This window comes from Equus caballus, chromosome 17 (genome assembly GCF_041296265.1).
Source record: "Equus caballus isolate H_3958 breed thoroughbred chromosome 17, TB-T2T, whole genome shotgun sequence".
In the NCBI taxonomy this organism is placed as follows: Eukaryota; Metazoa; Chordata; class Mammalia; order Perissodactyla; family Equidae; genus Equus; species Equus caballus.
The window spans coordinates 73831513-73843719 of record NC_091700.1 but is presented as its reverse complement, the minus strand read 5'-3'; the positions used below and the strand labels follow the sequence as shown (position 1 = coordinate 73843719).

Genomic DNA, 12207 nt, shown 5'->3' with positions numbered 1-12207 from the left:
ATTACAACAGTAAACAGTGTTTGTTAACATCACGTAACCTAATTTCAGGACTTACACTTCTTGTGTTGTATTGCAGATTGGTTTCTACGAGTATAGTATTTTGAGAGAGCCAGCTTTAAAAACTTGTATATGTCACTTAATTTCCGTCAACTTTTGTGACGTGGGACAGTACCCTCCCATGGTCTATTTTGATCAAATAAACTATGATATGACTTTTTAAATCTAGTATAAATGGTTTTAAAATATGAAATTTTGAGAACTACAAAAGGAAAAATAGTAAAGTCATTAAAAGCATCAATTTCAGAACCAGACTTCAGCTGTTACCTTGATCAAGTGACCTTGATTAAGCTTTTAAACCTAGAGATGGCATGAGTTTCCATATAGTTAAATTGGAGATGATAATACTTACAACTCATAAGGTAGGTAGTAAACACGTGAAAAATACATGTAAAGTCCTTAGAAGAGGGTCTGGCAATAGCAAACTTTCAATAAGTATTAGCTATTAGTAAGTTATCAGGCCACAGGAGAAAATCAAAGTTCTTCTTTGGTCTATCTATATAAATAAATGTCTATATTTTCTTATAGAAAGAAATTAAATGTGCACGTTATTTCCCTAGAAGTTGACTTCCTATTGAACGCGAAGATAAACTACACCCCAATTCTGTGGCCTTTCCTTATTTCTCAGAAATAAGTTCCTAGTTTTGTCATTATTTATTTTTATTGTTGTAAAAGACACATAACATGAGATCTACCCTCTTAACAATACTCAGGTATAAATCTAACAAAATATGTGCAAGATTTTTATGAGGATAACTACAAAACTCTGATTAATGACATAAAAGAACTAAATAAATGGAGACAGATTCCATATTCTTACGTACGAAAACAATATTGTCAGATGTCAGTTCTTCCCAGCTTGATCTATAGATTCAGTGCAATCCCAATCAAAATTCCAGCAAATTATTTTGTAGATATAGACAAAGAGATCTCCAGCTTACGTGGAGAGGCAAAAGGCCCAGAATACGCAACACGATATTGAAGGACAAAATCGAAGGACTAACACTACCCAGCTTCAAGATATCCTATAAAGAAATAAATAGCAGGCTGTGAGAGGATGTGCAGAAACGTTAAATGCATATTGCGAAGTGACAAAAGCCAATCTGAAAAGTCTACACACCGTATGATTCAAAATATGACCTCCTGGAAAACCCAAAACTGTGGAGACAAAAAGCTCAGTGGTTCCCAGGGGTTTGGTGTCGGGGAAGGGATGAATAGGCAGAGCACAGAGGATTTTTAGGGCAGTTGAAATATTCTGTGTGATGGTATAATGATGGATATATGTTGTTATATATTTTTCCAAATGCATAGAGTGTACAACACGAAGAATGAATCATAATGTAAACTATGGACTTTGGGTGATTTTGAGATATCAGTGTAGCTAGAAAAATTGTAACAAATGTACCATTCTGGTGGGGAGTATTGCTAGTGAGGGAGGTTATGCATGTGTGGGAGCACAGTCTGTATGAGAAATCTCTATATCTTCCTGTCAATCTTGCTATGATCTTAAAACTGCTCTAAACACATAATCTTAAAGAAAATCATCTCTGTCGAGACGCTTGAAGCCCTGTTTGGGCATTTTAAAAGCTAACATTACTAAATATAAGTCAAATTTAGTGTGTCAAAAAATCAAAGGAAATTTCTGATGGATTCAGTTAAAAGCATATAATTAGTGGGATAGGTGTTTCTGTGAAAGTTTCGTGAAAACTGTTGTGTTTAGGCTGGCTCTTTAGTGGTGGGTAGTAATTTAATAGCTATGGAAGAGATTAATGTTTAAGCAGTCCAGTTCGTGAGAACAGTATATTAAGAAAAGGAGAAGCAAGTCATTTATTTTGTCAGAAAGAGAGGGCAACTTTGATATGCTGTGGTACATAAGTCATGAATGTCGTATTGCACTGGAATAAAGAAAAATAATGTGTTCCATAATAGCATTAATATACTATTATGTAATATACTATAATGTAATGGCATTATAACAATAAATGTGTACAGCAGTAAAAAGAACACTTCAAAAGTCTGTTGCGTACCATTTTCTATATTCAACTATCTGAACCCTAGTGATATAAATTAAGTGCCTCTAATGGAAAAATATAGCAACTCTTTTAATCTGTTTAAATTTACTGAAGTTTCATTGCGTGGGTGCACTCCATATTCGAGCACACTAACTTGGTTATTTACAGGCGCCTGGAAAATGCAATGACTGTGTGAGATAGATTCGGACTTTATGGCGATGCCTTGGAGAACATATTCCCCATTCTAAAAGAAGTCAGCTCCAGAGCAGATCCAGGCAATTACTTGCATGCAGTTTTGACAGATCATCTACTTCACAGCAAATTGTGGACATTGAAATAATTATATAAAACATTTGTTATTTATATTTCTACAACTAGTTAATAGGTTCGTAAAACACTATGTACAGAAAACTCATTGTTTGTGAGACACATTTGGCCTCTGAGCAAATTGACATTCTCACCCTAAGTGTGAATATCCTAGCTGGTTTAGTGAGGCACCACTGCAAATATGCAAGTTTAAATGACCACACATGTTACCTCTACTCGTGATGATTTTGTGTCACCGTAGAATTCTTTGATTCAATTGCATATTTAAATATTAGTGCTTCACTTTATTGATACAATACACATGCACGCACACACACACACGGTAATACAGGCAGAAATCCTGAAAAATATTTTTCTGCAGCCTCTTTTAAAATTCCATTTCAGAACCATGTTTATCACTTATTACTTCAAAATGCACTAATACATTCACAATTTGTGTTGACTATAGAACACAGACTGATCTTGTCTTATAGTTGTCTCTTGATAGTTTAATTCAAGATCTTAAATGTTTAAAGAAATCTTGATTTTACTTTTGTCAGTTTTCCTTTTCTATAGAAATATATGAGTATTATTCCTAAGAGCAATGGTGACATTTAAGTAATTGAAAACACTATATAGTGTATTACTGAACGTCAATTTAAGTCACTTTTCAGAAGCCTTGAACTCTCTCCTCCCTGACTGTCACCCCTGGTACCAGTGTGAAGGCAAGTCGGGGAGGTTATCCAAAGAGATATGTTGATTATAATTGCTTGAAGGGAATACACCTTTTAAAATTCCTCCCTTACCCTCTTTTCCTAAGTACACTACAGGCCAGACAAGATTTACAGCACAAAATCAGTTCCCCTGGGTCAAAGAACAGTCAGATGATATGCAAGATGTAATTACGCTCAGCAGGACAACAGATAATTGGAATATGCATAGAGAGATATTTTTATCACTTTCTCTGCTGTTTACCGTCTTATTATATTTGCTCCTGAAATGTAGGAGAAGTCACAATAACAGAACCCATTTATAGTAATCATAATAGGTGTCCAGAAGGTGTTCCTGTGCTCCAACTGAAGTATGTGTCAGGCGAGCCAGAGAATATAGAAATAGAAGGTAGGGTTCCATCCCTCATTCACAACTAAGAAAGTACCTCATAGTGCACATCCAGTTACTTTACAAAAATATTTTTCTCTAAGGGAAAAATGAAAAAGTAATTTAAAATAACCTGGCAGAGAGTCTTCTGGTTTCAGTTCCTGCCTGTAAAGATATTTTAAATTATCATTCCTGTCCTTACAACAAGAAATTATGGGAAAAACTGAAAATCAATGACTTTTCTTGGACTTAGAGAACGAGGTTGCAAGGCAAACCATCACCCCCAAATCTGAAAAGTCATGCAAATCCAGAGACTCACAGCTGAGATCTGCTTTCCTGGAGCAAAAACGTCCAGAGTTATGAACTGGTAAGAACACTTCACTTGCCGGAAGCTGAGTATGGACAAGAGTGAGAGGGAGAAACTCCTAGGGTGGCACAGCATTAACATCTCCCCTCTCAGCACTTTCACTGGCCATTCCTTCCAGGAAGGTCACACAGAATTCAAGAAAGATCTCCTCATGGCCCTGGCAGGTGGAGCGGGAGACTAAGTACTGTGAAACAGACGGGAGCTCTTCTAAACCAAACGCCTACTTCCCAGGCTGAAGAACTTTGTCAGAAAACTTATCCCAGCAGGGGAAAGAGAATTCCTTTCCACTTGAGCCCCCCCAGCCCAGCCTTTCTGTCTCACGTATGGGGGTAAAAACACAATCAACAGGGCTCTTGGATTCAAAGAACTAGATTGGGAAAACTACAGCCAGGGACTGAAATTCATTCAGAAGATTATAGAACGTTCTTCCTCTATGTTTTATTCCCACACCAACAAAAGCTGCAGTATAATAATACTGGATTACAGGAGAAAGACAAGAAACAGAGTCACTCTAAGGAGTAGTGTATAGGGAACCTCAAAGACAAGAGGAAAGACAAAAATAAGTACATTAGAGGAACTGGAAATCTCTATGGCAAACATTAAAACAGCTCAACACGCAACCAACAACAGAAATTCTCTCACTAAAGACTATATATCTCAATGTCTTTGTTACGTAATACAACATGTCTAGAAGTCAGCAAAAAACTTAAAGGCATGCCACAAGGCAAGAAAAAAACAGAGTCTGCACTCTTCTTGAATATTTAAATTATTCTGTAATTGTCCAAATTCAGCTGATGCTAATCCTGCAAATTCCAACCTGAATTTCCTATGTTTATTCCGTGCTATCACTCAATTTTGGTGTATATTTACATGACACTGCAGGATAACTATCAGAGGTTAAACTGATGAGAAGTATAGACATCGCCCCCATGGTCGTGGGACCTGAAGACTAGTGGGGAAGACTGATTTTGATGAAGAAGTTTCAAGAATTAGACAGGATATGAAAAAGGAACTATAAAGTTCTTTGAGAGGGCATCACAGGGTAATTAGATTAGAAAGGTCACCTTTAAGAAGTGGCACAATATTGTAATGTTTCGTTATATTATTGTAATGTGGGAGCATTTAGTACATTTATTTGAGTCATTGTTATAATGCATTTTGGCATCTTCTGGATTGCTAGTTAAATGAATCACATTACTTTCCTAAGAACCGTGGACACATGGAGCTAGAAGATTCAGATTAAAAGCAAAATCAGTCTCTGTTTCTCTCAGATAGGTAGAGATAGATATAGTTGCCAAACCACTATTATAATCAATAACCTGTTTTAGTCCACTGATTTTTACGGAAAAAGTAATTGATGTTGAGCAAATTAAATAATATTTTTTAAATTTAAAACATGATTTTTTGTTTTTACATCATGAAAACTATTTATTTAGGTCTTTCAGTGGGTTCTGCGCTCTGCTATGGTCCACGGAGATGAATGACACATGGTACCTTTCAGGAAGACACTTTAACACCCTGTTTTGAGTACATTGTTATAAAATAAAAATGTCTTACATTTTAAACACGTCACATAATCTGTCTTCACTTGCAATAGTATGATTTAATGCTACATCTATTTTATTTCACATTGTTAAGTACAAATTTTGACTTACAAAATTTGCACATAAAACTCAACAGATGGAGTCCTTAAATTTCATCCAGCAAACAATAATCTACCATAAGTGTTTAAGAGTTCTATTCTAACATGTCGAACAGATTTAATTTCAGTTTCAGTACATCAAGTATTAAGCGAAAGAGCCCTTTTGAATTTGATGCTTTGTTCATTTTTGAGATTAAAAATATAATAGCTTGAAAATGGTTGTCAGTCCTTTTAAAGGAAAAAAAACTATTGTTTTATGCTTTTCCAAAATTTATAGGATACATATTTACTATTGCATAGACAATTTAAATGGAGAAAAAATTACTCAACAGTCTGCTACAAAATTTTAGAACAAATGGTTTAGTGCTACAAATTAGTGCTTTTCCAAATGAAGAACAAAGTAATTTTGCTTGACTTGGCAAAATTAATCATCTTTGTGTTAAATGTTTATGTCTAAAATTAAAAAGTGTAATTTGCATTACCATTCGGTGCCTCCGGATATCATAATTGTATTTGTATATCCACTTCAAATTTTATGAATGTATTTTCTGCCTAATAACATCATTGTACCAGTTGGCTTATTTTAATGTAACATAATTATTGCAAAGGAGAAAAAGAACTAATATTGCCAGTAGTCATTTTGAATCTCTACAGCTGTTGCTAAATTATATATTCTTTCCTTTATGTATGTAATGCATTGGGGAAAACTGGGTATTTAATTCATTAATGTTCAATAAACCATATGTGACATACACAGACCCCATTTTCTCATAATGAATTTTCAGTCTTTTAGGACAAATTATTCCTAGGTATAGAAAAAAATGCATATATCTTTCAATCTTTATTCAAAACGCAATTTGACCCATTAAGTCTTAATAAAAAGTACAAATTATTTAAAAATTACGTTTATTTAATGTTAAAGTAAAATAGTACTGCTACAAGGTTATTTACTATATAAAATTACATTCTTTTCCTTCTAAAAGTCAGACTAGGCAAGAAAAATTCCTTGGAAGGTTGGTAATAAATTATTCCTATTGTTCCTCTTTATCAATGATTCCTTAATAGGTCCCAGTTATTTGCATAGGTAACATCTCTCTTGCTTCTCCTTTCTGTGCCAAATGTAGAGTGATAGAATGGTGAAAATATCTAACCACTAAACATGTTTCTTTGACAAATTTGTTTGACGGCAGTTACCAAACTTCATCACTGGTCAATTTTAAGGTAAACAGCCTGTCTCCATAGCTTAAAGAATGAGAGAAAAAGTCAGCAAGAAGTAAGTGGGAGAAAAAGGACAGTTTTCGTATAAGAGCAAAAGAAGAAGGCATGAATCCACATTTGTTTTCTCTTCTCACTTGTTGTGTTATACTAATTTCTCTTCTTGAAATCAGTCCTAAAGAGGAAAAAACAAATGATGCCATTGGACTTTTGTGGAAAAAACTCTATATTTCAGTTTAGCAGAAAAATTGCATGTATGTGTAATGTATGTACACAAAGTATGTGTGTGTATATGCGCGTGTTCTTAAACTGCTCCATTCTCTTTTTTCCTGCCTCTTGCTGTGAAATGGATTGATATTTTAAAGGTCACAAGAAATCTCCAATTGCCGACTTGTTTGCTGATTCAAAGCAGAAAAAATAACCCAATAAGATTGATAACTCTGCGGTGACTGAGACATTTATTTTATTGACTGTTCTCTAATAGGATAATAGGGAAGAATGTATGTTATTGGATCTGTTTGAAATGAACTCCTTCTATTTATTTGATAAATAGCTTTCAAATGATCGGCAAAACATGATACCCCAATAAGATAATTTTATGTTTTCGATAACATAAGGAAGTATCATAAATTAACTTAAAACGCTCTTTTTGGATGCATTAAACATGCCAGCAATAATTTTCTATGACAATGGATGTTTGTGCACATGCTACATTAAAGAAAATTCTTTGCCACTTTTCAGTTTCCTTAATGTAAAATTTCCTGTATCTACTTGTATTCCCAGAGGATGCGGTAGTTCTGTGATCAGGAGTCTACTTTGGATTACAGAAGGTGTGAAGACGACAGCACATCCTCTGCTCCCCAGATACACATAGGCCGAGACACAGATAAAAGGTACATGTAATTTTAAAGATTTTAAGGAACATCTGAAAGTCATCTATGAATCCTCGGCCTCCAGCTACAAATAGAGGCTATTTTCAAAAACTACCATGAAATCTAGCTCTGAAACACTACTGTCCTTCATAATGTTTACCTTTTTAAGTAGAGAAAATTCCATTAGTTACATATATATACAAAATATACATACAAAATGTATATACATATTATCAGTCACCGTAATCAACTAGTTCATCTACAGACTTGTCAGAAATGTGACATTTTGAAAGGAGATTCTATATCTTCCTTGAAAGTTATATTTCAACTCTCGTTAGTTTTCCCCATTCGGGAATGCAAATATCCTCCTACTGACATGCAATTCAGCTTTACTTTCAGAACAAATTATCAGTGGAATTAGATTTACTGAGACACACGAAGGAGCAAAGCAAAGAGGAACAAGCTTTAAAGCTGAGTTTTACTTTGTGGTGACCAGGAAACAATTGAACAACGTTCTCCCAATCAGGCTTAAATGCAGTTGCCTTATGATGGAGTAAGTTCTATGCGCCCCATTATATCTCCCTAGTTTTTCGTTTTTTCCTCATCTTTGCATAAGCTAGCTTTTTCTATATGAGCTCCTTTTATGCTGTGTCCTATCCTGTTTTGAGAGGAAGATAGAAACAGGAAGCAATCATATATATGCATACACCATTACAAAAAAGCAAGGAAGACAGAGTTTTTGGATTTTAAAGAAAAGCACAAGTTGAGCGTATTGACGTGATTGGCAAGTATCAGAATACAATGCTCCTTCACATACATATGGTTGAAAAGTAATGAAGGAGATAATTCAGCTGCCTGTGGATTTCTCTCTCACATCTGTAATCAAAATCTTGTACAAAGCTCAAAATGACAGCTTCCTAATTTTTATTGCTCCTTTAATTTTTTAAGATTGCCAAATATCCAAGAGCTAAATTCCACTGATTTTTCATTGTTAAAGCAGCTGAAACAGAGGAACAATGGGGCATTGAATGAGAAATAAAGCAAAAATAGGTAGATGGACCATAAGTAGTAAAACTGCATGGCTACAGTTCTCATTATAACATTTGGATTAAAATAACCAATAACAAGAATGACAAAATGCCAGTTACTTTTGTGTAATATTTAACTCACAAATTTTGAGGCTTTATTGTTCAATCTTGCCTTCATTCATTTATTCTATATGCATACTAAGCCCTTGCTTTATATAAGGTAGTGATTCTATAGAAATTGCACTAATTAAAATATAGGCATATATTTTTATTTCTAATATTGCTACTTATGTGTTGTGAACAATGAATAAATATAAAATATAGGCTTATTATAATGTTATCTTAGCCCAATTCCATGTATTCATTTGTAAGAGGGTATAATTCTTTTCAATTACTTAATGTTTACAAGGGTTTTCATATGCATCACCAGACACTGTACCTCTCTCTCCCTTTCACTCTTTCTTTCTTTCTCTGATCAGACAACCCACAGTATTGTTAAGTGATTTATGCTTTTAAAGTTTTTGTGGATAATTGCTGATTTTTTCCTCTTTCATTAATTTTAATATTCTTTACTTTGTTTCAATTTATTTTTTATTTCCTTGTTTCATGAGTTGAAGACAATTCAATTTTCAGTATTGTTTATTTGATGTAGTTGTAAGGTTGCACATAGCCCCCTAAATATCACTTGGTTTGCATCTCAGAGGTCTTGATATTTGTGTTGTTATCGTCATTAGTTACAAATATATCACAAATTTCACAATGTATCTTTCTGTAACTCATGAATTACTTGAAAGGCATGATATTCTTCTCCATAACATGTATTTTTTTAACCATACAATGTAATATTGTTATGAAGCAGGAAAAATGAGAAACTCTAGGCACACACATAGATGAATCTCACAATGGAATGTGGAATCCAAAGGACAGTAATAGAAGAATATATTGGAATACCACTAATATTAGTTAGGGCCTGGCTTATGCACTTGTAACAAAGAGATTCAAAATTACGAAGGCTTAAACACTTAAAATTTATTTCTCTGTCACTATTAGTGAAGAGAGAGGAGCTACACCTTGAGGTTATACTTCTAGATTGTGATACAACCATAACATAAGCTCTCTAGTCTTTCCTCACCCAGAAAAAGCAAAAGAGAGTGAGTAGAGATCAAGCAATTTTCTGTTAAGTAGTGTTATGAGGCACACACATGGATTCAGTCACATTTCACTGGTGAGAAACTAGTTCCAGGGTCACTGGTAGTAGTAAGAGAGAATCACAAATGTGGTCTCTATGATCTGTTTGTACTTAGGGGTGTCATGTGTGCATGTGGTGGTGAGGAGTTATTACTAAAAGAAAGAAGAGGACAGTTAGCAGTTTTTGTCACATCATTTAAAGGATGTCCAAAATTCAAAACAAAATAATACTTTAAGGATTCACATGTACATGATAAAACCATGATGAGTAACAAGAGAATAAAAAAATTAAAAAATTAGGAGATGCGGTCAGCCCAGTGGCATGGTGGTTAAGTTTGCACACTCTGCTTTGGTGGCCCGAGGTTTGTGGGTTCAGATCCTGGGCACAGACCTACACATTGCTCATCAAACTGTGCACAAAATGGAGGAATATTGGCACAGATGATAGCTCAGCAACAATCTTCCTCAAGCAAAAAGAGGAAGATTGGCAACAAATGTTAGCTCAGGGCCACTCTCCCTCAGCAAAAAAAAAAAAAGTTATTAAAAAGAAAAATTAGGAGAACTGATATCATTTTCATTTATTTATGGTTTACAGCTAATATTTACATGGTCCTAAATACAAAAATATAAAAGGTATACTTAAAATATCTACCTCCTTAATTTCTCCCACTTACATGTCAACTTTGAGAGAGAATTTATCCTTTTATATGCAAATATGTCCATAGATATATGGTCTTTCCTAAGCTGATTTATTTTAATTGTTTTACTTTGTGTATTTTAGAGATTATTCATATAAGAATATGAATTCTTTTCTCTTTTATTTTCACAGCTGTTTGATATCCATTGTATGGACTGATACAACTTTGGGCATTTTTTTGCCTCTAAGCATCAGTTACCCCTTCTGTATAATGAGGACAAAAATACTACCAACTTAATAGATACATACATATGTGCCAGTCCTTTACAGTGATATCAGTGTCTAGCAGTTAGTAAATATCCAGTATGTATCAGCTATTAGTAGTATTGCTCTATCAGGATTTGTGTATTTGTATTTTGAGATACATTGCTGAATCCTCATATACTCTGGCATCCACTATATATGAGAGCACCCATTCCCACAAACATAAACTAAACCAAAGTCACCACTTTTATTTTCTCTCCCCATACGATGAGTGAAAATTCAATGTAGATTTATATTTTTTTAGTATAAATGGGGATAAGTATATTATCTTATTAAAATACATGACTTCATTCTTTGTACCCCTTCATTTCTTTTTCTTTTTAATTTGAATGGTTATATTTTTCTTTCCAAGTTTTCTAATTGGATCTTCTTATTGAGATTATTAGTGATCCACTAGCATCACATACGGTAGATTTTGTCTTCTGTATCTACTACAGGTACTGCAACCAAGACCCGTGGTGCATCTATATATGAAAAGATTTTGTTACCAGATTATTGAAGCAGATAAGAAATTACCCAAGAGTGGAAAGAGGTACCAAAATACTAGTCTGAACATATGCACATTTTTTATCAGATTTTTTTTTTTTTTTAAGCTGAGGGAGAATCACCCTGAGCCATTTGCCATTTCATCCTTTGCCAATCTTCCTCTTTTTGCTTGAGGATGATTCCTCCTGAGCTAACATCTGTGCCAATTTTCCTCTATTTTGTATGTGGGTTGTCACCACTGCATGGCCACAGATGAGTGGTATAGGTCCATGCCTGGGAACTGAACTGCGGTTGCCGAAGCAGAGCACATTGAACTTAATCACTAGGCCGTGGGGCTGGCCCATTGTTAGATATATTTAAAATAGCTATTCTTTGTAATTGAAATATTTGTCATCTTTCTCTAATTGCTATAATTGAAATGGCTTGTCTCACCTTAAGTAAATAAAATGTAGTCATTCACTGCATAATGATGTTTCTGTCAATGAGAAACTGCATATACAATGGTGGTCCCATAAGATTAGTACCATATAGCCTAGGTGTGTAGTAGGCCATAATATCTGGATTTGTGTACGTATACTCTCTGATGTTTGTGCAATGACGATATCACCTAATAACATCTCTCAGAACGTGTCCCCATCGTTAAGTAATGTGACTCTATATCATTTATCACAATCACATTTTATAATAAGGTTTACTAAATGTAACATTACAATGTAACATGTAAGGAAGTTTGTGGATAAAGGATCCAGTTCATGATTTTAACTGAGTCTCTTAAATGTAGTCCTCACATCTAAAGGATGCCTAGGTACACCGGCTTTTATTGCTACTGGGCTTTATTTGTCTTTCCTGGGATTGTGAGTTTTGTTCATTTGGAGTATGGTTGACCAAGGTCTTTTATGGCTGTTGTTTGGCGACTGGTCTTATCTTTCTTGGTAATAAAAAATAAATAATATTTGACAATTTGCATGACATAAT

At 34.3% G+C, this 12207-nt stretch overlaps 1 long non-coding RNA gene across 1 annotated transcript in view; it reads left to right on the top strand.

Annotated features, from left to right (window-relative positions):
- LOC138918547 (uncharacterized) overlaps nt 1–12207 on the top strand; it is a 79910-nt gene that overhangs the window by 45380 nt on the left and 22323 nt on the right. Inside the window, exon 3 of the long non-coding RNA XR_011428037.1 lies at nt 7481–7590. This is a non-coding gene — a long non-coding RNA (uncharacterized lncRNA). The remainder of the gene's footprint in view (nt 1–7480; nt 7591–12207) is intronic.